The 27,506-nt window shown below is 36.2% G+C and overlaps 1 pseudogene; it reads right to left on the bottom strand.

Moving 5' to 3' along the window:
* Positions 1–3,263: 3,263 nt before the first annotated feature.
* Positions 3,264–3,873, bottom strand: LOC103656522 (annotated as a pseudogene).
* Between the last annotated feature and the right edge of the window lie 23,633 nt (positions 3,874–27,506).

Here is a 27,506-nt window from a genome sequence, read left to right as displayed (position 1 = left end):
TTATCCTTCATCCTGTCTTCAGCCAGCAGAGGAGATAAATGCTAATAGAGTTTGAAGCGTGACTGAGAGGGGGAAATGCTATTGTGTTATTCCAGTTAATTGCCTCCCTCAATAGATTTTAATCTCCAAGAGGATAAGGATTGTCATGTTTGCCAGTGTTTCCCTTGAACCAAGACCAATTGGGGGCATATATTAGGCTATTGTTAAATTATTAAGTAAATCATTTCTGCAAGAAATAAAATGTTGTTTAGTTTTCTTATACTTTTGTCATAGAATTATTTAATTACCTTTCTTTCTAAGCTCTTTCTATTACTTCACATCATGTTACTTCTTTTTTCTTGTATTATCTTAAGGTGCTCTTTGTTTCACCTGATTCCTTGTTTTGACATTTCCTATCCTATCTTCTTTTCACATTTCCTGACACTCATCTTATGGTACCACATTTGATAACCATTATTTTGATTTGTAAATTTGTCTATATAGACTATCTTCCATTTCCAAATGATTAAATGCACAAGTAACTCAGTTGTATAATGCCCTTTAGAATAAATTGATATAGATACAGATGAGGAAAAAAAACAGATTAAAGCCTCTTTAACAAAGTACTAGCATCCATGGGAATTGACTTTGACATATGAAACTAGATTTTGAATGTCAGGAATCTATGATTCATAACATGGTTACATAGTTGCTTAACAGTGAAACATTTTATTTCAGAACACTTTTTATTTTTCAATGAACTTCTTTTAGGCTTCCATTGAAGTCTTCAGACCAACCCTTCATGGTAGCTACAAGAGGTTCAAACATCCTTATCTCATAGATAAAAATACTGAATATAAAGATTTAAGTACACCTCTTCTATGGGCACCTGGTATATTAACTTACATGTAATAAATATTCACCACATCCTTTAAGGGCTTATTCATTTATCAATAAACATTGATTCAGTTTTAATTGTCATACTAGTGTTAAGAATACCATGAACAATACAAAAACACAATAAAAAATATCTCTTACTCTTCTGGCGCCTGGGTGGCTCAGTCAGTTAAGCATCTGACTTCGGCTGAGGTCATGATCTCAGTGTCCTGGGATTGAGCCCCACATGGACTCCCACAGTGGGCTCCACACTCAGCGCGTAGTCTCCTTGTCCTTCTGCATCTCCCCCTGCTCATATTCTCTTGCTCTCAAATAAATACATAAAATCTTTTAAAAAAATCGCTTACTCTTAAAGTGATCATATTCTATTTGGAAATCAATAATAACATCATAATAATGCATTTCAAACTATTATTGATTACAATCATGGTAGAATAAAGTGTCTGTTTAGGGAAAACATACAGATTTTGTTGTTAGATTACAACTGACAGGGAAAACCCAAGTTGGAAGCTGATAGAATGTAAGGCAAAATTATTTTAATTGCTCTGAATGGCTTTTATAGACCTATAGATCTGTTTGATGTACAAATTCTGGAACAGCTTGCTCTGGAGCCTGCAACACTTGTTAAAATGAATTCTTCTTCTTCTTTTGAGTGGAAAAAGCAAGCTCTAAACAGGAGAATGTTAATATCCTTCCATGCTGTGTTGTCTCTGGTCCTGGAACACCCACTGTTATATAAAATACCTCAACAACACAGAAAGATTAATTTAGTTAATATATCACTGAAATGTAGTCTGGGGTCTTCAGAGTGCTTATATCCATCTGTGACTCTTCCCACAATTTTTCCAGTAGTGAATTTTTACATGAGGAATAGAGTCCAAGGAGAGTACCAGAACCTCAGTGAAGGAAGTGGAGAGTTTGGGCAATTTAGTCCCCTCTCATTCCCAGCCATACCTCCCTACTATTCAACTCCTGCCAAGGTCTCAAATATTTCTTATCCTCAACTTGTTGGCTCACCTAATGCAAAGACCAGGCTCACCATCAAAAGGTCAACCATAATGTAAAGTTGAGAAGGGATGAAATGGCATTACCCACATGAGTAAAGAGAGCTACATGAAGAAAAAATTAAAAATCCTCATTTTTACAATGTCTCATGTAGCTTCATTTTGTTGGGTTGGCTCATTTTCTCCTTTTATATATTCCCCAAATATTATCAGGTTTTTCATAGGCCCAAGGTGGCCTAGTTTTGTTATTTCTTTGACTGAATAGCTTACAAAATGACTTTTTATGACAACTTTTGTCACCAGTTTGAGAAAATCAAGAGTTAGGTCCACTCTTTTTTGTTTTTTTGTTTTTTTTTTTTAGATTATTTATTTATTTATTTATTTATTTATTTGAGAGAGAGTGAAAGCGAGAGAGATCACAGAGGGAGAGGGAGGGGCAGACTCCCAGCTGAGTGGAGAGCCTGATGTGGGACTTGATCCCAGGTCCCCGGAATCATGACCAAAGGCAGATGCCTAACAGAATGAGCCACCCAGGTGCCCCCCCCCCCCGCCCCTTTTCAGGTCCACTCTTGATACAATGTTGTCTTACAATTCTTTTGTTGCCTATTAAGGTGATTGAATCTAATTGCAGAAGAAATATCACTTACTTTTTAAAGAACTGGGCTGATGTTTGGGAAAGTTCAATTCTCTTCTGTGGAAAACTGCTCAAAATCCAAATTCACATCTCACTTCACCTAGAGTCAGAAAGTCTACTTCATAAAAAACCCAGACTATACAAAATCCAAGTGAAAGTGGGCTTAGAACCAGGAAAAATGTTACAAATCTGCCAGTGAAGCACTGTATGCGCAATCCATATGAGTCATTAAACCAAAAATAATGATAGAACTTACTCTATTCTGCTAATGGAATCTTTTATTTTTCAGTGCACTTTTATATACCTCTCCAACTTGTTTTCAGATGTATTGTTCAAGGAAGGCAGAACAGGTATAGGGATATTAAATTGGCAGGCAGGAAACTGAGGCAATTTGCATAAAATCTTATGTTCAGCTAATAGCATGACAAGGACTATTTTCCTTTCAGGCAACATATGTTTTTGTTTGTTTGTTTGGTTTGGTTTGGTTTCTTTTTCCTCTGCTTAGATTAGTTGGAGCCAGAAAGCTGACATACTAAACTGCTGTCTCTTTTGGTAACTATACAAAGTGGTGTTGGCTTTTTGTTCCAAAATCTTTAACACACGTTTCTACACTTTTCTACTTCAAATAGTATAATTACCAGCAAATAACCTAAGATACATTTTAAAATCCAAATATGCTGATATTTTTATATTTAATAAACTTGTCGATTATATAATTAATGCATTAATAAGAATTGCCATGTCTGAATTCCTGAAATCATATGATACACTTTTTTTCCTTTTATTTGTCTTTATTTCATGCAGAATTTACATCAGGGCCATAGGTTTTGTTTCTTCAGTTTCTTCTGGGATATCTTTTTCTTCTGTGCAACCTCCTCTTCTGGTTTAGGAACAATCTGCTCTTTTTCCAGTAGGGATCATCTCTATATGGCAGGAAGAGCTCATGCATGAGTTAATCTGACCATGAACCCTGTAAATTCTGCCGCATCTTGGAGGCTTTGTTCATCTGAATGTGTTCAACGACCAGAGAATCCACATCTAAACCTTTAAGTTCAGCATTACACTCTGCATTTTGAAGCGTGTGCGGTAAATATCAGCACTGTTTTTTGGCCACCAGCCTTGTGCCCAGCCCCACTGTTTGGCCTATGTGCACCTACCAACTCCACTGTAGGAGTGACGGAATGGCACACACTGCTTCTGCAAAGTGACATCTTCCCGAAACTTGGTGGCTTTTCTGATATGTATACCCCTGATGGCCTGGTTGGTTTCACAGGTGCTCTTAAAGTGACCACAAAGATTTGAACATCTTGATATGCATGATGTTGTAGGGTTGTCTGGGTCAAGTGAATAGTGAGCCATTTTCGAGGTCACCTCAGGCTCCTTATGGGAAGAGTGAAGTAATTTGATATGCTTAGACATTACAGTGACCTTGCACTTTTGGAATGTATGAATGGCCTGTAAATTTAACTTTGAAATAATTCAACACAGGAAAACTTTTTCCCACTACTAATATATATAAAATAGCTTTTCTATCTTTCAGGTTGGTATTTGACTTCAAACTTTTAATTTTTATTGTGATGATGAATGAACAGATAATATTTCATTTCCAATTGCAGAAGAAACATAGAAAGGATGGCACATCTTCATTGGTTGATTGAGGCTGGTTTAAAGAAATCAAATATGTATCAAAATGATGAAATTTCCTTAACTATAGAGAACAAATTGATGGTTATCAGAGGGGAGGTCAGTGGGGAGATGGGTTAAATAGGTGATGGGGTTAAGGAGTGAACTTTTGTGAAGAGCACAGGGTGATGTATGGAAGTATTAAATTACTATATTGTGCACCTGATACTAATACAACACCATATGTTAACTAATTGGAATTAAAATAAAAACCATTACTTCTAAAGCTAATAGCTAGCCTCTCCCTTCTCTCTCTCACTGTCAACCTCTAAACTCCTTCCCAAACACCTGATTTTCCTTAATAATAGAAAAAGAGTGGGGTCATTGAAGAAATTTTCTAAAAATATAACTGGCACTACCTCTATGCTCTTAGTCTGACTTTTGACTCTCCAGAGCTGAAAAAATATTGCCTTCTTCTTCTTTATGCGTCAGCAAACTCTGGTTCTCATGTACACAAACACATCAGGCCTGGTGGGCTGGCACTATTACCTGAAGTAGAAATTCTTATAGAGTATCTTTTTCTACCTCCTCTACCCTCTCGTGGGCTCTTACCATGTCTTGCCAAAAAACTACTCAAAGAGACCTGTGTGGGTGTGGGTGTGTGTTTTCTATAGCCTTCATGCCATGGATGAAAAGAAAAGGTTTTGTGAAATATGAACACTGCTGTTATCCGGATGGTTGCTATAAAAGAGAAAGACAATGGCTTAGAATCAATAAAAAATACTTCCTTTCCTGTCCATATGTCATCACTCCAAGTGCCTTCTTTGCTATTGAGTACCTGTTGCACACACACTTACTAATAGTTATCATGCTTTCTGTGACAAAGAAGGAAGAGTATTACTGGGATTTTTTAATAGTCAGCTTCTAGATAATTGAATTAATAGGTCAATGCAAACAAATCACTTTGAATTTTAATATCTGTTGCCTTCAACATATGTATTTCTTTTTTTTTAAGATTTTATTTATTTATTTGACAGAGGTAGAGACAGCCAGCAAGAGAGGGAACACAAGCAGGGGGAGTGGGAGACGAAGAGCAGGCTTCCAGCAGAGGAGCCTGATGTGGGGCTCGATGCCAGAACGCCGGGATCACGCCCTGAGTGGAAGGCAGACGCTTAACCGCTGTGCCACCCAGGTGCCCCAACAACATATGTATTTCTGAACTATAGTTGGTCTCCTGCCTCCAAATGACAGCCTAGAGGGAATTTACATAAGCCCTAAAACCCACCTTTCTTTCATGTTGTCACTGCTTGAGTCATATGTACTAAACATTGTCATTTTTGTTGTTGTTGTTGTTAAAAACCAACATTCCCTGCCTTTTTTGCTTCTTGCCTATATCTTTCCATGTTAGGGCTTTCAGGGATCAGAAATTTATGTGATAGAGGGTAGAGGGAGTCCCTGTATTCCATTCATCTTCACTATTGCCCTAGTGTGACAGCTTCATTGTCTAACTTATGTGTGATTTGCTTTGAAGTGTAAATTTCATAATTTTATATGTATACACTCTGAGATATATTGAAATATTTTTATGTGAAAGGATGTAATTTCATACTAAAGATACTGTCCAGGGAAGATAGGAAAAGTACTATTTCCATTTTAAAGACAAGAAGACTAAGACTTAGGGAATCAAGATATGGTTCTTGAATTTTAGACTTCAGACTCTAAATCCAGCTATTTTTCTACACAATCACATGATTTCAAAAATATTTGTGTAACACTGAGAAACTTGTTGTTTGTTTGACTTGTTCTTTCTGAAAAACAAGGATGGAAAGGAAGAAGGTAAACCATAGGATGAGATACCAGAAATCGAGGCATTTACACTCTGAAGTCTCTTAGTTGCTTTTAAGGAAATATTAAAATTACAAAAGGTCTATCTTCATGGAGAGAAGAATATAATAAAATGTTGCATGACTACACTTTGTTCCACAGTGGGTCAAGGGAGAATGCAAGTATTTGTTAAGTTTGTACTGTCATGTTAATAATTTCATTTACTTATTACTATAAACTTGTGAGTAGATTATTAGCCCCATTTTTAATGAAAGCATGTGTTGATGCTCTTTGAGGTTATTTAGCATGCTAAGATTACACAAATAATAACTGTGTGAGCCTGGGTCTGAACCAAACTCTTTTTACTCCAAAGTCAAGAGATGAGAGAAATCTAGCTGTAAAGAACAGATCAGAAGAGAGCAAATGAAATAGCAGAACAGTCTAGAGTTGCCAGACAAAATGGATAGTAGGAACATTTGTCACATGCTTAAGGCCAACAAAAGTCCCCAGTGCCATCCATGTCTCCCTCCTTTGGTCAGATTGACTGCCATAAACCTGCCATTGGCACACATTGGCGAGAGAAAAAGAAACTGGAACTGATAAAGGGTTTCTTTTGACATTTCTACCCTTTAAGTATTTATATTTTATTTCTTTATGGCTAGGGAATATCTTAAAATATCTTAGACGCTTCTGAATATTTGGCCATGGAAGAAACAATTTAACCATACTTTTGGTTCTATGCCTATTTATTTCTTCATTTCAGCTCTTGTCTAATTTTTACTATATGCTGGGAGAAAAGTAAAAATTAAAGTATTTATAAGGATAAGGATGCATTGAAAGCAATATTTATAGAGAATCTGTAGTATCAAAATGAAGTTAGCAAAAAAAGAGGGTGTTTCGATAACATAAATTAAAAATTGAGGAAAACTTGATGAGATACTTAGCATATGTTTGTAGAAAAACTACATAGAAAATGTAGGTGACCTTGACATCTCTAATATCCATGAAATCAATGAATTATCTCACTAAGCTATCTAATGGAAACAAGAAGAGCTCTCAATTCTACCCAAATTTTTCTTTTTTAGGAATGTTGTTGCAGCAACTTTAGAGACTGAAATATTTTCCAACAATTCCTCCTGTGAAATTCCAATAACTTCTCAGATAAATTATGAGCTCTATACCCACCCAGAAATAATAACAAAAAGAAATCAAAAGTTCATATTACTAAAAGAAAAAGAAATGGAATCTGTTTTCCCATGAAAAATCTCCAGCCAATTTTTGTCTCTGTGGAAAAATTTATCTGAAGTAAACAATTTCTGATATTTCTTTAAACTTATTTTATAACCTCAGTTGTAATGTAAAGTATTTCGATCTTAAAATGCCACTGATTAATCTCTGAAATATTTACTATATGTCATATACTAACAGAATTATTTTTACTAAATTGTGTATCTTAACAATGATTCATTCATTATACAGATTTTAGAAATTTCCCAGGAGTATATTTGTTGAGGCCACATTCATCCCTCCAGTCTCTGCTGCCCTGACTGACCATCAACCATCTTCAAATAATCTGTCACAAATAAGCTTCTGAAGAATATATTGTGCCGAAAAGGATATTAAGGGAATATGATTGGACCAATGGCATTATTTACTACAGAGTCATGTTAACTTACTGTATAAATTTCTGGTTATTATGGAAAGCAACATACTTAAATAGATTTCAGATAACCAAAAATCTATAGAACCATGAGTAATATTTTCTCTTTTTTTCCATAATGTTGTTTTCCCCCATAAATTACAATACCTTAAGAGTAGATGCTTTGCATGATTTTTCTTTGTATTTGCAGTAACTAAGCTAGTATAGACACTTGATAAGTATTCGTTGGTTTCAATTAAGCTTATTGAGCAGGTATGTGTTATCTATCTTTCATGTGCATTATACTGGTAGCTTTGTGTGGTACATACAATATTTCCTTATACTTCCTGCACATAAAAATGTATACTTGAATTAAGAAAAAATAAAAGAGGCACATACAAACAAAATTATGTGTGTTCCTAGGTTTAAGTAATAGGAAAAATCAGCCTACTTGACTGCAAATTTATGGAGGGGTTTGACAATATTAGGAAAGACACCATGGAGGATGCAGGGCTTTCTAGAAAGGGTGGTATATTTCATAAATATAGAAAGAGGGTGTGTCCATATTCTGGGTGGGAGGTAGGGTTTGGCTTTGGGAACACTGATAAGTTTTTAAAGGAAACAGATTAAAATATGGCTGCTAACAGTTGGTTTATATATATAGTAGTTACTAGAGTCATTTAAAATTTTTGAGCTCAGTGGTGCTATAATGGAACCAGTATTTTAAAAGTCTAATGTGGCAATAATATGCAAGGTAGTTTAGACCAATGGCAGAACCCATGCAAGTTTGGCTATGTTATTTCAAGCAACAAGAATAATTAGGAACGAATAGTGACTAAATTTTCCTTTTGGTATATGATGTAAGAAGTCCTCATTTCTACAAGAAATTATATTAAGTGATGGTCCTAAGGCATATTAATTTTAGAGTAAGGATGGGTCATCCAGACAACAAGGAGGTTAGTAGGTGACTGATATAAAGCAATATGATTTAGACATGAAATAGGAATAAGTTGTAAAGTTGGAAATATAAGTGAGTTGGAGCAGGGAGGGATAAACTTGGAGTAGAGAGTCAGGTCTAAATCTTAGGAAATACTTGTAAATTGAAAGCTTATAAAAAAAATCCAAGAGAAAAGGATAGGAGAATCTGGACAATATAGTGGTTCATTCACCAACTGAAGTAAGTTTCAAAAAATATGAGACTGTTCTCAGTAGTTAATCCTACAAAATGGTTTCACTTTCTTTCATTTTGAATCATTAGTAAAATATTTGGAATTTAGAGGAAGTAAGCATAAGGACTCAAAACTGTATTCTAAGTTACACACACATATTAGGCTGTATTTTGGGCATCCATGGTCACAGCAATCCACTTCAATACGGTTGAATTTTAGTCAAATTTTCTCAGTTGAAAAATACACTGCCTTCCAAGTGGAAACGTTGTCTTCTCCTTTGAATCCCACAATGGCTGTGTCTGCTGGAAATTTAGTCTGCATTACATTATCATCGTGTTAAAATTATCTTTTGACAAGACTTTTGTTAACTTAAATACCTAAGAAAAGGAGGAGGCAGCTTATAATAGAAAATTAACTTTTTCTTTTTCTTTTCTTTCTTTCTTTCTTTCTTTCTTTCTTTCTTTCTTTCTTTCTTTCTTCTTTCTTTCTTTCAATAGCATTCTAAAAAGACTTCTGTAAAAGTGAGAGATTTAGTTGATTAAAAAAAATGATTTACAGATTTAGGGGAAGATTAGAGGCCATGTATTAGGGTGTCTTCCACACTCCCACTACAGTACTTTCAGAATTTTTTTAGGAAAAACAAAAATTATCTAGATTCAGTCAATGTGTCTAGAATTTTGTTAAACTTCAAAAGATGATTCTATTGTAATCATGTGTCCATTCTCTTTTAAGAATAAGGCAGAAAAATAAAACATTCTTAGGAACATGATGGAGATTTAAATGTAGTAAACAACATTTTGAGGCTTTTTTTCTTTCCATTCTTTTATCAATTTATTGGTAACATATGAAGAAAACTATTCAAATTAAAGAACATTATATTCTGAAATGTAGCAATTCCTATAAAGTTTATTGAATGCAAATACAATATTGACTAGGTGGTGTTTGGATTATTGAAAAATAAGGGAAAAAACAAATAGTAAATATTTGCAATCACTCAAGTAGAGACATATCTTAAGGTATTAATTCCACATGGGCAAAATAAGCCTGTTATCTTTTCCCCCTACAAACCTACTTCTCTTCCATCCATTAAAGTGCTAACCACCAATCTCATTCTCCTTTGATATTCTCCTTCATTATCTGTTGTTCAATTTCTTCCAGATGGCTCAAATCAACCCCTATCATTGTTCTTCCTTTAATTTACACATTAACACTTAGTTTTTCTATTAGAATAATCTTATCCAGGGCAATATTAGAGAAGAGGTACACTAATAGATAAATGTGTGTGGTTGGACAGCAAGAAAATTCTTGAGTGATAGAGTAATTATCCAGTGAGATCTACTAGACCTAAGAAGGTTGATCCCTCCCAATTCATCCTGCTTGAAATACCCTTTGCAATCTCTGGCTTTTAAGCACAGGTTAGAAGATACTTCTTCTTTGGATTCCCTGGGCCTTTTGGGTCCAAAGTGATGCTTTTCTATTTTGTGGTTCCTAACAATTGATTGCACCTCAGTTGTAGTACCCATTACATTTGCTGTTATTAATGTGCTTACCTTATTCTACTCATAAAATAAATAAGCTCCAGGAAATGATCTGGATTTTTCTCCTTCAATGTATAATATTTTTAAAATATATTACGCATTGTATATATTTTGATGAAATTGGAGTGTTCTCTTCATACTTCTTTATCTATGAAATATGATGGGTTGTGTGTGTAATATTCTGTATGTAGAATTCTAGGATTTTTTACTATTAATCTGCATAGTTGATAACATAAATGTATTTTTAAAAATTTTAATTTAAATTCAATTTAATTAAAATATACTGTATTATTAATTTCAGAGGTAAAAATTACTGATTCATCAGTTGTATATAACGCCCAGTGCTCTTTAAATCAAGTGTCTTTCTTAATGCCCATCACCTAATTACCCCATTATCCCCCAGGCATTCCCACCTGCTCTCCCGCAACTCTCAGTTTGTTTCTTATAGTTAAGAGTCCCTTAGGGTTTGCCTCCCTCTCTGTTTTCATTTTATTTTATTTTTCCTTCCCTTAACCTATGTTCACCTGTTTTGTTTCAAAATTCCACATATGAGTGAAATCATACAGTATCTGTCTTTCTCTGACTGAATCAATTTCATTTAGCATATTACCCTCTAGTTCCATCCATGTCATTGCAAATGGCAAAATTTAATTCTTTTTGATGGCTGAGCAATATTCCTTTGTGTGTGTGTGTGTGTGTGTGTGTGTGTGTGTGTGTGTGTGTGTCTGTGTATACACCACATCTTCTTTATGCATTCATCTGTCAGGGGACATCTGGACTCCTTCCATACCTTGGCTACTGTGGACATTGCTGCTATAAACATTGGGGTGCATGTGCTCCTTCAAATCACTGTGTTTGTATCCTTTGGATAACTACATAGGAGTGCAATTGCTGGGTTGTAGGGTAGTTCTATTTTTAACTTTTTGAGAAATGTCCATACTGTTTTCCAGAATGCCTGTACCTGTTTGCATTCTCACCAACAGTGTAAGAGGGTTCTCCTTTCTCCACATCCTCACCAACATCTGTTTGTTTCCTGACTTGTTAATTTTAGCCATTCTGACCAGTGTGAGGTGGTATCTCATTGTGGTTTTGATTTTCATTTCCCTGATGATGAGTGATGTGGAGCATTTTTTCATGTGTCTGTTGGCCATTTGTATGTCTTCTTTGGAGAAATGTCTGTTCATGTCTTCTGCCCATTTCTTGACTGGAGTTTTTGGTGTTTGTTGGGGGTGTTGAGTTTGGTAAGTCCTTTATAGATTTTGAATATTAGCCCTTTATCTGATAAGACATTTGAAAAAAATCTTCTCCCATTCCATAGGTTGCCTTTTAGTTTTGTTGATGTTTCCTTTGCTGTGAAGAGGCTTTTTATCTTGATGAAGTCCCAGTAGTTCCTTTCTGCTTTTGCTTCCCTTGTTTCTGGAGATGTGTCTATCAAGAAGTTGCTGAAGCCAAGGTCTAAGTGGTTGCTGTCTGTGTTATCCTCCAGGATTTTGATGCATTCCTGTCTGACATTTAGGTCTTTCATCCATTTGGAGTTTATTTTTGTGTATGGTGTCCAAAAACGGTCCAGTTTCATTCTTCTGCATATGGCTATCCAGTTTTCACAACACCATTTGTTGAAGAGACTATCCTTTTTTGCATTCTTTCCTGCTTTGTCGAATATTAGTTCACCCCAGATTTGAGGGCCCATTGCTGGGTTCTCTATTCTCTTCCATTGATCTATATGTCTGTTTTTGTGCCAGTAACATAATGTCTTGATGACTACAGATTTGTAATACAGCTTGAATCTGGAACTATGATGCCTCCAGCTTTGGTTTTCTTTTTCAACATTACTTGGGCTATTTGGGGTCTTTCTGATTCCATGCAAATTTTAGTATTGTTCCAGCTCTGTGAAAAACGCTGATGATGTTTTGATAGGGATTGCTTGAATGTATCAATTGCTCTGTGTAGTATAGGTCTTTTAACAATATTTGTTCTTCCAGTCCATGAGCATGGAATGTTTTTCCATTTCTTTGTGGCTTCCTCAATTTCTTTCGTGACTCTTCTATAGCTTTCAGAGTACAGATCTTTACCTCTTTGGTTAGGTTTATTCCTAGATATCTTATGGTTTTTGGTTCAGTTGTAAAAGGGATCGATTACTTAAATTCTCTTTCTTCTGCTTCATTGTTAGTGTATAGAAATACAAGTGACTTCTGTGCCTTGATTTTATATCCTGCAAATTTGCTGAATTCCCACATCAGTTCTAGCAATCTTTGGATGGAGTCTTTGGGTTTTCTACATAGATTATCATGTCATCTGCAAAAAGCGAAAGTTTGACTTCTTCTTTGCTGATTTGGATGCCTTTCATTTCATTGCTGAGGCTAGGATTTCCAATACTATGTTGAGCAATTGTGGTGAGAGTAGACATCCTTGTCATGTTCCTGACCTTCAGGGAAATGCTCTGTTTTTCCACATTGAGGTTAATATTTGCTGTGGGTTCTTCATATATGACTTTTATGATGTTATGTTCCCTCTATCCCTACACAACAGAGAGTTTTTATCAAGAAAGGATGCTGAATTTTGTCAAATGATTTTCTGCATATATTGAGAGGATTATATGGTTCTTCTCCTTTCTTTTATTAATCAGATGTATCACAATGATTGATTTCTGGATGTTGAACCAACCTTGCAGCCCAGGAATACATCATACTTGGTTGTGGTGAATAATCCTCTTAATGTACTGCTGGATCCTATTAGCCGCGCATTGTGAGAATTTTTGCATCCATGTTAATCAGGGATATTAGTGTGTAATTCTCTTTTAATGGGGTCTTTGGTTTTGGAATCAAGGTAATGGTGGCCTTATAGAATGAGTTTGGAAGTTTTCCTTCCATTCCTATTTTTTGAAACAGTTTCAGAAGGATAGGTATTAATTCTTCTTTAAATGTTTGGTAGAATTCTGCTCGGAAGCCATCTAGTCCTGGACTCTTGTTTTTTGGGAGATTTTTGATTACTGATTCAATTTCTTTGCTGGTTATGGGTCTGTTCAGGTTTTCTATTTCTTCCTGTTTCAGTTTTGGTAGTCTATATGTTTCTAGGAATGCATCCAATTATTCTAGATTGCCTAATTCATTGGCATATACTTGTTCATAATATTCTCTTATACTAGTTGTATTTTTTAAAGGTTTTATCTATTTATTTGAGAGAGAGAGAGAATAGGAGAGAGAGCGGGGGGGTAGAGCAGAGGGAGAGGGAGAAGCAGTTTCCATGATAAGCAGGGATCCCAATGCAGGGCTGGATCCCAGGACTCTGGGATCATGACTGAGCCGAAGGCAGATGCTTAACAGACTGAGCCACCCAGGTGCCCCAATAGTTGTATTACTTGGGTGTTGGTTGTGATCTCTCCTCTTTCATTTATGATTTTATTTATTTGGGTTCTTTCTCTTTCCTTTTTGATATGTCTGGCTATGGGTTCACTGATCTTATTAATTCTTTCAAGGAACCAGTTCCTATTTAATTGAACTGTTCTACTGTTCTTTTGATTTCTATATCATTTATTTCTGCTTCAATCTTTATTATTTATCTTCTCCTGCTAGATTTAGACTTTATTTGCTGTTTGTTTTCTTTTTTTTTTTTTCTCCAGCTCCTTTAGTTGTAGGGCTAGGTAGTGTATTTGAGACTTTTCTGATTTCTTGAGAAAGCCTGTATAGCTATATACTTCCCTCTTAGGACCACCTATACTGCATCCCAGAGGTTCTGTACTGTCATGTTTTCATTTTCATTTGCTTCCATGTATTTTTTTAATTCTTCTTTAATTTTCTGGTTGACCCATTCATTCTTTTTTTTAGTAGATGCTCTTTAACCTCCATGCATTTGTGTTCCTTCCAATTTTTTTCTTCTGATTAAATTCAAGTTTTAAAGCCTTGTGGTCTGAAAATATACATGGTAAAATCTCAATCTTTTGGTACCAGTTGAGACCTGATTTGTGACCCAGTATGTACTCTGTTCTGGAGAATGTTCCATGTGCACTCGAGAAGAATATGTATTCTAATGCTTTAGGATGAAATGCTCTGAATATAATTGTGAAGTCCATCTGGTCCAGTGTGTCATTCAAAGCCCTTATTTCCTTGTTGATCTTCTGTTTAGATGATCTGTCCCTTGCTGTGAGTGGGGTCCCCTACTATCATTGTATTATCAATGTATTTCTTTAATTTTGTTATTAATTGGTTCATAAATGTGGCTGCTTTCTCCCAAGCTAGGGGCATCAATGTGTACAGTTGTTAGACCTTCTTGCCGAATAGACCCTTTTATTGTGGTATAGTATCCTTCTTCATCTCTTATTACACTCTTTGGTTCAAAATCTAGTTTGTCTGATATAAGGATGGCTACTCCAACTTTCTTTGGATGTCCATTAACATGATAAATTCTTCTCCACCCCCTCCCTTTCAATCTGGAGTTGTCCTCAGGTCTAAAATGAGTCTTTTGTAGACAGCATATTGATGGTCTTCTTCTTCTTCTCCTCCTTCTCCTTCTCCTCTTCTTCTTCTTCTTCTTCTTCTTCTTCTTCTTCTTTCTTCTTCTTTTAATCCAATCCAATGCCCTATGTCTTTTGATTGGAGCATTTAGTCCATTTTCATTCAGAGTAAGTATTGAAAGATATGAATTTAGTGCCATTGTATTACCTGTAAAGTCACCATTTCTGTAGGTTGTGTCTGTTCCTTTCTGCTCTTTGTTACTGTTGGGCTCTCGCTTTGCTCAAAGGGTCTCCTTCAATATTTTTTGCAGGGCTGTTTTAGTATTCATAAATTCCTTTAGTTTTTGTTCATCCTGGAAACTCTATCTCTCCTTCTATTCTGAATGACAGCCTTGCTAGATAAAGCATTCTTGGTTGCATATTTTTCTCACTTAGCACATTGACTATATCATGACAGTCCTTTCTGGCCTGCCAGGTCAACAGGTCTGTTGGCAGCCTTATGTGTCTACCCTTGTAGGTTGAGGACCTCTTATCCCAAGGTGCTTTCAGGATTTTCTCTTTATCCTTGAAATTTGCAAGTTTCACTAGTATATGTTGAGGTGTTGACCTATTTTTATTGATTTTGAGGGGGGTTCTCTGTATCTCCTGGATTGAATGCCTTTTTCCTTCCCCAGATTAGGGAGGTTTGTAGCTATAATTTGTTCAAACAAACCTTCTGCCCCTTTCTCCCACTCCTCATCTTCTGAGACTCCTATTATCCAGATACTATTTTGCTTTATGGAATCACTGAGTTCTCTCTCTCCCTTCTTGATCTAAAAGTTTTCTTTCTCTGTTCTTTTCAGATTCCTTATTTTCCATCTTTGTATCTTGTATATTATTGATTATTCTTCTGTTTCATTGATCCTCATTTTTATGGACTCCACTTGGGACTGCATTTTGGTAATAGCATTTTTAATTTCAGCCTGATTAGATTTTAGTTCTTTGTCTCTATAGTAAGGGATTCTCTAGTGTCTTCTATGCTTTTTTCAAGTCCAGACAGTACCTTCATAATTGTTTTAAATCTAGTTCAGGCATCTTATTAATATCCATATTGATTAAATCCCTGGCAGTGAGTACTACCTCTTATTCTTTCTTTTGGGGTGAATTTCTGTCTTGTCATTTTTTCCAGAAAAGAAGGGAAGAAGAAAAAGAAAATAAAAGCAACAATAACAACAACAACAAAAACTGCAGGAAGTGTTACTGGTGTATGCTGTGTATACTCTGCCGTTGTGTTCTGGCTGCTTTCTCCCACTGATCTATCCTCTACAGAGTTCCTCCCTGCTGGTAGTGGGAAGTGTTTTCACTTTAACTAGGTGTGCCTTGATTTGTTTGTCAAGATTACCCTGTAAAAGAAATAAGAATAAAAATGAAAAAAAAAAGAAAAAAAATGCCTGATCCAACACAAGAGAGAAGGAAAAGGAACAAAAATACAAATAAATAACTATAAGACTTATTCCAAAGAATAAGAAAGCAAGAAGGGGAAAAGAGTAAAGAAAGAAGAAAGAGAAACCAAGTTAGAAGCCTGAACCAAGAAATAAGAGAAGGAAACAAACAAACCAACACTGAGGAAAAATTATAAACCTTAAGCCTAGTACAAAAAAAAAAAAAGATACAGTGGAAAGAAAAAATATATACGTAAAATAAAAGCTTCAAAATAAAAAAAAAATGATTAAAAATAAAAATTAAATTTAAAAAATTTAAAAATTAAGAAAAGAGAAAAAAACAAAAAAGATGCAGACCTGGTCTTATTTACACCAGAAGCTGATATTTTGGAGCATTATTTAATCAGTAGACTTGTTACATGTGAGGGCCTGTGTTGGTCTTCCAAGGGAGAGGCCTATTGGGCTGGCTCACAAGCTGACTTGCCCTTATAAGATACACTTGCTGGGCACAGAGGGGTAGGTTTTGTTCAGGGGACTCTAGCTGCCACTGGATGTGCTGTGTTTCTCTCTGACTTCTGACTCTGCTGGTGGGTTGGGGAGGGAGTGTTGGTGGAGGAGGAAGAATATGGCATCACTCCACTTTCTTGTCCCAGGAGAAGGGAACTCCTGGCTACCATTGTTCAGGAGGCCATCTCAGAAAAGCAAATGATCTCTTTTGTCCCAGGTTTTCCTCAGCTCCCTGCCTTTAACCTGTCTGTTCTCAGGCCATTGGTGTCCCCAGAGCCACAGATCTCCTGTATTTTATCTCTGGCTGGTGGCTGGGATTTAAAACTCCAAGTTTCAAAGGGACTGGCAAGGTACAGGCCCAACTCCCCACCCTTGGAGGAGAGGCTTGGGATATGCCCAGCGCTGTCCTGTCCCCAAAAGCAGTTGCACAGTGTATGTGCAGAGGCTAGAGTTTATTGTAATGTCAGCAAAAAGCTGCAACAAGGTTTTTGGTCATCTGGGCACAACTTCATCCCTTACTCCATTCTGTCTGAGAAAAGCAGTTGTACAGAGGCCTGAATCTATTGTGGTAGATAGCAAAAAGCAGTGGCCAGATATCTGCAGTCTGCACATGTCTCTGCTTTCTGTTCAGTTCTACCACAGAAAAGCAGCCACTCTGAGCACACAGAGGTTTAAGCCTATTGTGGCTTGTAGCAAAAAGTTGTTAAGAGGTTTTCTGCCCTCTATGCACACCTCTGACTCTGCTGTTGAGTGTCACTCAATGGCTCCCGGCTGGCCCTTTGTCCTTAGAGAGGCAAAATATGCTCTTCCAAATGTACTCTGGAAAGGGGAGCAATCTCTCCCTGTGCGACCCAGGGGATCTCCTCACCGGGGCTTATTGTGTGATCCCTACCCACTGAACTTGCTCACTCTCCCTCTCCCTGACTTTGCTCCACAAAAAGGGTTCCCTCCCCTTTGCTGCTGTGCAGCTTTCCTCTCCCCCAATTCACAGATCAGAACCTCTCATCTGCCACATTCTCTCCCTCCAACTGTGCATATCGTTTTCCTAATCCTCAGATCATATTCCTAGTTGTTCAAAACGGTTGGATGTTGATCTAGCTGTGTTCAAAGGATGAGGCAAGCTCAGGTTCCCCAACTATTCTGCCATCTTGACCCCAGCCCCCATAAATGTATTTCTGAGAGGACCTATTACCACTTCTTAAAGAATGAATAGATGGATTCTATTGCATTTGTGTCATTTATGGATTTACTGGCTAAAACTTCATCCATTCCTCTGTTTTCTCCATTTTCTGAACCCCTTTGCCTTTCAACCACATTGCAAAATATTTCAGGTTCAGGATATATATAAAATCTCCTCTGAAGACAGTATTCGTGGATGATCTCAAAGTGAGGAGCCTTATTTGTGTGGAACGGATCCAGGCTTCCCCTTCTCCTGTTCTGTTCCATTACCCCCTTTTCTTTCTGTTACCCTGGTAACCCCTAAATTCACTGACCAGAAAGAAACTTCTACTTGAATAAAAATTTCATTTTGTGCTCATTATGTTTTTACCTGATATTCACCATTATAAAGTAGGATAATTTTTAATATTAATATAAGAACCAGAGAGTATACTGTTGTCAAGTTGATGGGAGTCTATAAAACTTTAGAGAACTGAAAATCTTCTTATTGTTGGGTACACAATTTTTGAGAGCAAGACATTTTGCTAGGTTCCGCAGAGAATGGAGATATGATGGTTAATTCTATGTGACAACTTGATTGTCCATGAAGTGCCCAAATTAAACACTATTTCTGAGTGTACCTGTAAAGGTGTTTTCAGATTGGCATTTGAGTTGGTGGACTCAGTAAAGTCGATTTCCTTCCCCAGTGTTGGTAGGTGAGGGCTAAATAGAACAAAAGGCAAAGAAAGGAATAATTTCGCCTTCCCACTTTCTTCCTCATTACTTGAGCCTCATTTCATCTTCTCTCACCCTCAGACTGTGATTTACACCACTTTTTCCCATGGTTCTTACGTTTTGGGGCCCAGACTGAGTTACACCACTGGCTCTCCTGTGTCTCCAGTTTGCAAAGGACAGATCATGAACTTCTTGGCCTTCATAATGATGAGACAATTTCTCATAATAAATATGCTTATATATTTCTTTATATCTATTTTTGTATTTCATTGATTCTGTTTTCCTAAAGAACCTCAACTAAAACAGATTTTGGTACTGATAGCAGTTCTAGAGGAACAGAATTTTAAGGATGGGTTTTTCTGAATTAGCTCTGGTGTTGCAAGAATTGGCTTTCTAATCTGATTGGGTTTAAAGATGCTAATGACACTATTTCCATTAGTTGAAGGAGCACTGATAGTTCATGGCATGAACTCTTTGTGAAGAAATGTAAAATTTCTGCATTGGACAATCCTAACCATTTATAAAAAGCAAGAAGCTAGGTGACTCTGTACATGATACTTTTTCACATTTTTGTAAGGCTAAGGAATATAATGATTCTGGTCATTTGCTCCTAATATTGCTAGACGAAGTGTGAGAGAAAAGCATTACCTCAGGGATTTCAATTCCCAGCTAAACTGCTTTCTTTGCCAGTGGAAGAGGTTTCCTCCACCCCAGCAGAAGTAGCCTCCCCACCTCCAGTAGCAACAGTATCCTACCCCCAGTATTGTTAAAATCTCCACTCACAGTGGTATAGACTTTCCCACCTCAGTCTGAGGGGACTAAACCCTGCATTGCCTGAGAAAAATGTGATGGCTTCCCTTGAGGTATTTGATATTTATGACAATGATGATTTCCCTCGGGATCTACCCTGTTACCCCCTCTTTGCATTTATAACTACAACTAGACTTAAATCCTAGGAGGCCCTCAGGTGAGGTATAGTGTGTGATCCATAAAGAGTTGTATTATGCTCCAGAAGAACTATTGAGTGTTTTAATTTATACAAACAGAAATCCAGGGAACATGTTTGGGAATGGACACTGAGGGTATGGGATTATAGTAGAAGAAACAAAGTTGGATCAGGCTAAATTTATTGACATGAGCTTGCTAAGCAGAGATCCTGCATTCAACATTGCAGCTTGGGAAGTTAGAAACGGTTCTAACAGTTTGTTTGGTTGTTTGGACCAAAAGGTGTTAATATCTTGTAGGGGTGGGGCAAGTTTCTTCAAAAGGCTTATCTATCTTAAAATTTTTTAGCAATACAGGCCTCCCTAAAAAAGCAAGAAAAATCTTAAATAAACAACCTAACCTTACAACTAAAAGAACTAGAAAAATAACAAACAAAACCCCAAACCAGTAGAAGGAAGGACATAATGAAGATTAGAGCAGAAATAAATGATACAGAAACTAAAAATCAATAGAACAGATCAATGAAACCAGGGGCTGGTTCCTTGAAAAGACAAACAAAATTGATAAAACTCTAGCCACACTCATAAAAGAGAGAGACAGAGGACTATAAGCCAGTATCTCTGAGAAACAAAGATGTAAAAATCATCAACGATATACTAGCAAACCAAATCCAACAATACGTTTAAAAAAAGCATTCACCAGGGCACCTGGGTGGCGCAGTCGTTAAGCGTCTGTCGTCGGCTCAGGGCGTGATCCCAGCATTCTGGGGTCGAGCCCCACATCAGGCTCCTCTGCTGGAAGCCTGCTTCTTACTCTCCCACTCCCCCTGCTTATGTTCCCTCTCTCTCTGGCTGTCTCTCTCTGTCAAATTAATAAATAAAAAAAATCTTTAAAAAAAAAGCATTCACCACAATCAAGGAGGATTTATTCCTGGGATACAAAGGCGGTTCAATAATTGCAATTCATCAATAGGATACATTGCATCAGTAAGAGAAAGGATAAAAACCATATAATAATTTCAACAGATACAGAAAAAGCATCTGACAAAGAACAACATCCATTCATTTAAAAAAAAAAAAAATCAACAAAGTAGGTTTAGAGGGAACATACCTGAACATAATAAAGGCCATATATGAAAACAAGCAGCTAAAATCATCCTTAATGGGGAAAAACTGACATTCCCCCCCCCCCAAGTTCAGGAACAAGACAAGGATATCCACTCTCACCCCTTTTATTCAACATAATACTGGAAGTCCAATCAGAAAACAAAAAGAAATAAAAGGCATCCAAACTGGTAAGGAATAAGGAAATTTTCCATTATTTGCAGATGACGTGATACTGTATACAGGAAACACAAGAGACTCCACCAAAAACTGCTAGAACTGGTAAAATAATTCATTTAAGTCACAGGACACAAAATCAATGTGCAGAAATCTGTTGCATTTCTCTTCACCAATAATGAAGCAGCAGAAAGCGAAACTAAGAAAACAATCCCATTTACAATTGCACCAAAAATAATAAGACACCAAGGAATAAACCTAACCAAAGTGGTGAAAGACCTGTACTCTGAAAACTATAAAACATCGATGAAAGAAATTTTGAGATCCTGCAAAGAAAAGGAAAGACAGTCCATGCTCATGGATTGGAAAAACAAATATTGTTTTAATGTCTATACTACCCAAAACAATATACACATTTCATACTGTCCCTATCAAAATCCCAACAACATTTTTCACAGAACTAGAGCAAACAAAACTAAAATGTGTGTGGAAAGACCTCAAATAGCCCACACAAAAGACCTAAAGAAGACCTCAGATAGATAAAGTGATGTTGAAAAAGAAGCAAATCTGGAGGTATCACATCCAGACTCAAGATATATTACAAAGCTGTAGTAATCAAAACAGTATGGTGCTGGCAGAAAAACAGACACCAATGGAACAGAATACTTAGAAATATATCCACAACTTTATGGCCAATTAATCTTCAACAAAGGAGGCAAGAATATCCAATGGGAAAAGTGCAGTTTCTTCAACAAATGGTGTTGGGAAAACTGGACAGCAACATGCAAAAGAAGGAAGCTGGACCACTTGCTTGCATCATCATGCACACAAATAAAGTCAAAATGAATTAAAGACCTAAATGTGAGACCCAAAACCACAAGATTCCTCAAAGAGTACACAGGCAGTAACTTCTTTGACAGTAGCCATAGCAACTTTTTTTTAGACATGCCTCATGAGGCAAGGAAAACAAAGGCAAAAATAAACTATTGAGACTTCATCAAAATAAAAAGCTTCTGCACAGTGAAGGAAACAATCAACAAAACTGAAAAGCAATCTACTGAATGGGAGAAGATATTTGCAAATGACATATCCAATGAAGGGTTAGTATCCAAAATACATAAAGAACTTACAAAACTCAACCTCTAAAAAACAAATAATCCAACTAAAAAAAAGAGCTGAAAGCATGAATAGACATTTCTCTGAAGAAGACATTCAGTTGGCCAACAGACACATGAAAAGAGACTCAATATCACTCATCATCAGGGAAATGTAAATAAAATCTACAATAAGATGTCACCTCATACCTGTCACAATGGCTAATGTCAACAGCACAAGAAACAAGTGCTGGTGAGGATGTTGTGAAAGAGAACCCCTCCTGCACTGTTTGTGGAAATGCAACCTGGTGTAATCACTGTTGAGAACAGTATGGAGTTTTCTTTAAAAATTAAAAATGTAAGTACCCTACAATCCAGTAATGACACTACTGACTATTTACTCCCCAAATACAAAAACACTGATCGAGAGGGATACATGCACCCCTGTGTTTATTGCACCATTATTTACAATAGCCAAATCGTGGAAGCAGCCCAAGCTTTCAATGATAAATGAATGGATAAAGGGGATGTGTTATATGTATTCAATGAAATAATATTCAGTCATAAATAAGAATAAAGTCTTGTCATTTGCAATGACATGGATGGAGCTAGTAAGTATGCTAAGGGAAATAAGTGAGTCAGAGAAAGACAAATACCATATGATTTCACTCACATGTGGAATTTAAGAAATAAAACAAAGGAGCAAAGGAAAAAAAAGGGAGAGAGACAAATGCAGAAAAAGACTTAAAAAATTGTTTTAAAGATTTTATTTATTTACTTGACAGAGAGAGAGCACAAGAAGGGAACAGCAGGTAGAGGGAGAGGGAGAAGCAGGCCACCCTCAGAGCAGGGCGCCCAATGCTGGGCTGGATCCCAGGACCCCAGGATCATGATCTGAGCTGAAGGCAGATGCTTAACTGACTGAGTCACCCAGGTGCCCCTAGAAACAGGGGCATCCCTTCCTTAACTATAGAGAACAAAGTGATGCTTACCAGAGGGGACATGGGTGGGAGGGTGGATGAAATAGATGGTGGGGATTAAGAGTGCAATTATTATGATGAGTGCTGAGTAATGTATAAAATTGCTGAATCACTGCATTGTACATATAAAACTAATATAACACTTTTTGTTTGTTAACTATGGAATTAAAATTAAAACTTAATAAAAGACAGAAATCACTCTCTTTGCTCATCCATAAAAAATAATTCCTTGTTTGCTAGAGTTTCATCATGAGATTACAGCAATTTACTCACATCATCAGACCTTAATTCTAATTCTAGCTCTTTTTCTATTTTCACCACATCTGTAGTTACTTCCTCTACTGAAGGCTTGAACTCCTCCAGGTCATCTGCGAGGGTTGTAATCAACTTCTTCCAAACTCCTATTCCTGTTGATATTTTGACCTCTTCTCATGAATCAAAAATGTCCTTAATGGCATCTACAACAGTGAATCCTTTCCAAAAATTTTTCAATTTACTTCACATAGATCCATCAGAGGTATCACTATCTATGCAGCTGTACCCTTATAAAATACACTTCTTAAATAATTGGACTTGAAAGTCAGAATTACTCCTCAATTTGTGGACTGCACAATGAATGTTGTGTTAGTAGGCATAAAAACAACGAACAATATTAATCCTATTGTGTACCCCCATCAGAGCTCTTGGGTGACCAGGTGCAATGTTAAAGAGCAGTAATCCTCTGAAAGGAACTTTTCCCCCCCTGAACAATAGGTTTTAACACTGGACTTAAAATATTTAGCAAACCATGTTGTCAACAGATATGCTGTCTTTAAGGCATTATTGCTCCATCTATAGTGCACAGGCAGAGTAGATGTAATATAATTCTTAATGGCCCTTGGATTTTCAGAATAGTAAATGAACATTGGCTTCACCTAAAAGTCCCAGCTGTATTAGCCCATAATATGAATGTCAGCTGGTCCTTTGAAGCTTTGAAGCCAGGCTTTGATTTCCCTTGAGTTATGAAAGTTTTACATGGTATCTTCTTCCAATATACGGTTATTTCATCTACATTGAAATCTGTTGTTTAGTGTAGCCACCTTCATTAATTATCTTAGATCCATCTGGATAACTTGCTTCAGTTTCTATATCGGCACTTGCTGCCTCACCTTGCACTCTTATGTTACTGATATGGCTTCCTTCCTTAAATTTCACAAACCGACTTCTACTAGCTTCACACTTTCCTGCAGCTTCCTCTTGTCTCTCAGCTTTCCTATAATTGAAGAGAATTAGGGCTTTGATCTGGATTATTAAACTTTGGGATAAAGTGTATGGTTATGGCTGGTCTGATCTATCCAGACCACTCAAACTTTCTCTATATCAGCAATAAGGTTGTTTCATTTTCTTGTTTATTCTGTGTGCACTGGAGTGGCACTTTCAATCCATCCAAGAACTTTTCCTTTGCATTCACAACTTGCCTAACTGATGCAGGAGTCCTAGCTTTTAGCTTATCTCGGCTTTCAACATGCCTTTCTCATAAGCTTAATCATTTCTAGCTTTTGATTTAAAGTAAAAGCTGTGCAACTCTTCTATTCACTTGAACATTTAGAGGTCATTATAGGGTTATTAATTGGTCTAATTTCAATATTGTGTGTCTCAGGAAAGACGAAGGCCTGAGGGAGGTGGCCAGTGGGTGGAGCAGTCAAAATACACATAGCATTTATTGATTATTTGCCAAATTATATGTGTGCAGTTCACAGCACCCAAAACAATAGTAACATTGAAGTCACCAATCAAATATAATAATAATAAAAAGTTTGAAATACTGGGAGAATTACCAAAATGTGACATACAGACACAAAATGAGCAGACGCTGTTGGAAAATGGTCCTAATAGATCTTGATGTGGGGTTGCCACAAAACTTCCATTTGTAAAAAACACAATATTGAGAAAGTTCAATAAAGTGAAGCAAAATAAAATGAGGTATGCATGTAGTGTTCTCAAAATATTATTTTTGTACTTTTCTTTGGAAATTTTGTAGGTTATTTTTAATGAGTTACTCTGAGGACCTTGATATAATTTAACGCTCTTTCTATAAAAAATGATTAATAGTTAGGCTTTAAAAAGCAAATTTATTTATAAGCTGAAGACATATTGTAGTGCCAAGATTTGTGGTATTGGTTGAAAACACACAAAAGGACTACATTAAGCCAGAGAAGTCAACACAAAGTACCTGTTACTGAGCATTACTTAGTGGATTATATTCTTGTTTCTTTGGTGTCAGAAATTTCCTGTGGAATTAGCTTTCCTTCAATGATTTATAAATTATTTAATACATGATTTTAAGCAGTCACTAATTACTTTGCTTGCCCTAAGGTGCTATGGCAATCATCCTGGTGTGTATGGATAGTTTGTCCTTCCAAATTTATCATCTTTGGTTTTCTCCAAAATAATTACTAATTTATCAGGGATTGTGTAATCTTGTACTGCACATAAATCATTTACTTTTACTTACATAAATGGAATATAATAAGATTACATGTCCATCCACCTATTTGTGTAATTTTATGGTAATGGAAAATCCCCTGAAGTTAATAAATGTTTCCTCTCCAGTTTCTAGCAGTTCATGAAATTTCATCATTGTATACATAATGCTTAAAGTTCATTGCTGCCTAAACTTAACTAAAACTAGCTTATATGGCTATCAATTATTGTTACAAATAGCAGAGAGCCATACCCTTCAAGGAAGAACATAGTGATCACAACAGTAAATTCTCCCAGAGCAGCAGATTTCAAGCATTTTTTTAAATATAATTATTTGAGGTGCTTCAGTGGCTTTGCAAATGTTGGACTTAAAAAGGTTTTGTAGTTTTTTATAGAAAGATTGTTTTTTATAAAATTCACTCTCTGATCTTGATTTTATAAGATCTATGTATGTTTGTCTGGGAAACAGAACAAATAAAGTGTATGTTCTTTTTTTTTTTTTCTTATCTGTTCAATGATTTGCTCAACCCCATATCCTCACCCATCTTCCTTCTCTCTTAATGTTTAAGATTCCATAAGGAATATGAGCAACCACAAAAGGAGGGAGGGCACTGCTTTGTGGTCCTCTTTGGTCTGTATTAAATAAAACTTCTCTATTCAAATACGGGACAGGATATGGCTAATACTTAATGAACTCCAAGTATGTGTCATGAATTGAGATGCAATATGTAAAAAAAAAAAGGTATGATTCCTCAGGATGTGTGTGTGTGCATGTATGTATGTTTGTATGTATCTGTGTGTGCATGTGTTTGTGAGGTTGGGAGTGAGGGTTTGGAATAAGATCATTAAAAAATAATGCTTCTAAATAGAAAAAATAGTATATGCCAAGAAATTTAAAATGTCAAGTTTTCTTAAGCTTCTGGACACTTGGAATTCTTTTTTACACAGTAACGGTTTCTGTGGGGCATAATATGCTGCTGCCGCTCATACAGTATATAGCTTATCTACTATCTCACCTGATTGACATGTGGCATCATTTGGGACCACAGTTCCATCAGTCTCAATTCAATCTTCTGCTTCAGCTTTCCAACACTTAGGCCAGGTGTACATCTACTTTTTTTCTCAGACATTCCCATCCAGTGGCATGCTTGTAAACTCCCTCCATAGGGAAAGACAGTAATATACTAATTAGTAACATTTGCCGATTTCCGTACTGTAAATTTTCCCATTCTAGACAAGTTCAAGCTACTAACAGTTTAACAAACAGACGGCAACATTTCTGAGTATGCAGCAATCTGTTCTTCTAAGCCAGTATAAGACAATTCTAGCAATCACTGTCCTATTGTCTACACATTCACAGAAATAATCCTAATTGCTTTACAGATAATTCCCGGTAATGTATGGAAATAAATCTCATATACCTTAAAGGAAAATAATATTTAGTTTATGAGTGAAGCTCTTAATTATTGTTGAATCTATAGTAAAAATTATTAGAAAACCATTAGAAAACAGCACAACATTTTCATTCAAAACCTATATATTTTACTGCTCTGAGAAGGTTATGGAATTCAGTGACCAGTTTGGTGACCAGTTCAACAAAATGTAAGCTTTTCTTCAATGCATTAAAATATAAAGGTGATAGAATTAAACTGATATATTTTGCACATGAACTAAAAATTTAGCATTTTAACATCTCTACAGTCTCTGTTTCTTTTTAGCACTTTTAATACTTATTAGATACAAACTAATTTGCTATTATTAAATGTTTCCTCTGTTAATGTCAGTTCACCTATTTCACCCATTCCCTGATCCACTTCTCTTCTGAAAACTATTAGTTTGTTCTCTATAGCTAAGAGTCTATTTCTTTGTTGCTTTCTTTCTCTTTTTTTCCCGTTTACTCATTTGTTCTGTGTAAGTTCCACGTATGAATGAAATTATATATGGTATTTGTCTTTCTCTGACTGACTTATTTTGTTGAGCATTACACTCTGTAGCTCCATTCATGTCATTGTAAATATTAAGCTTTCATTCTTTCTTTGTGGCTGAATAGTATTCCATCACATACATATATCATTTCTATATCAATCAATGGACACTTGGGCTGCTTCCACGATTTGGCTATTGTAAATAATGGTGCAATAAACACAGGGGTGCATGTATCCCTCT

Source organism: Ursus maritimus, unplaced genomic scaffold (assembly GCF_017311325.1).
Source record: "Ursus maritimus isolate PB19 unplaced genomic scaffold, ASM1731132v1 scaffold_31, whole genome shotgun sequence".
Lineage (NCBI taxonomy): Eukaryota > Metazoa > Chordata > Mammalia > Carnivora > Ursidae > Ursus > Ursus maritimus.
This window is presented reverse-complemented; position numbering and strand designations above follow the sequence as displayed.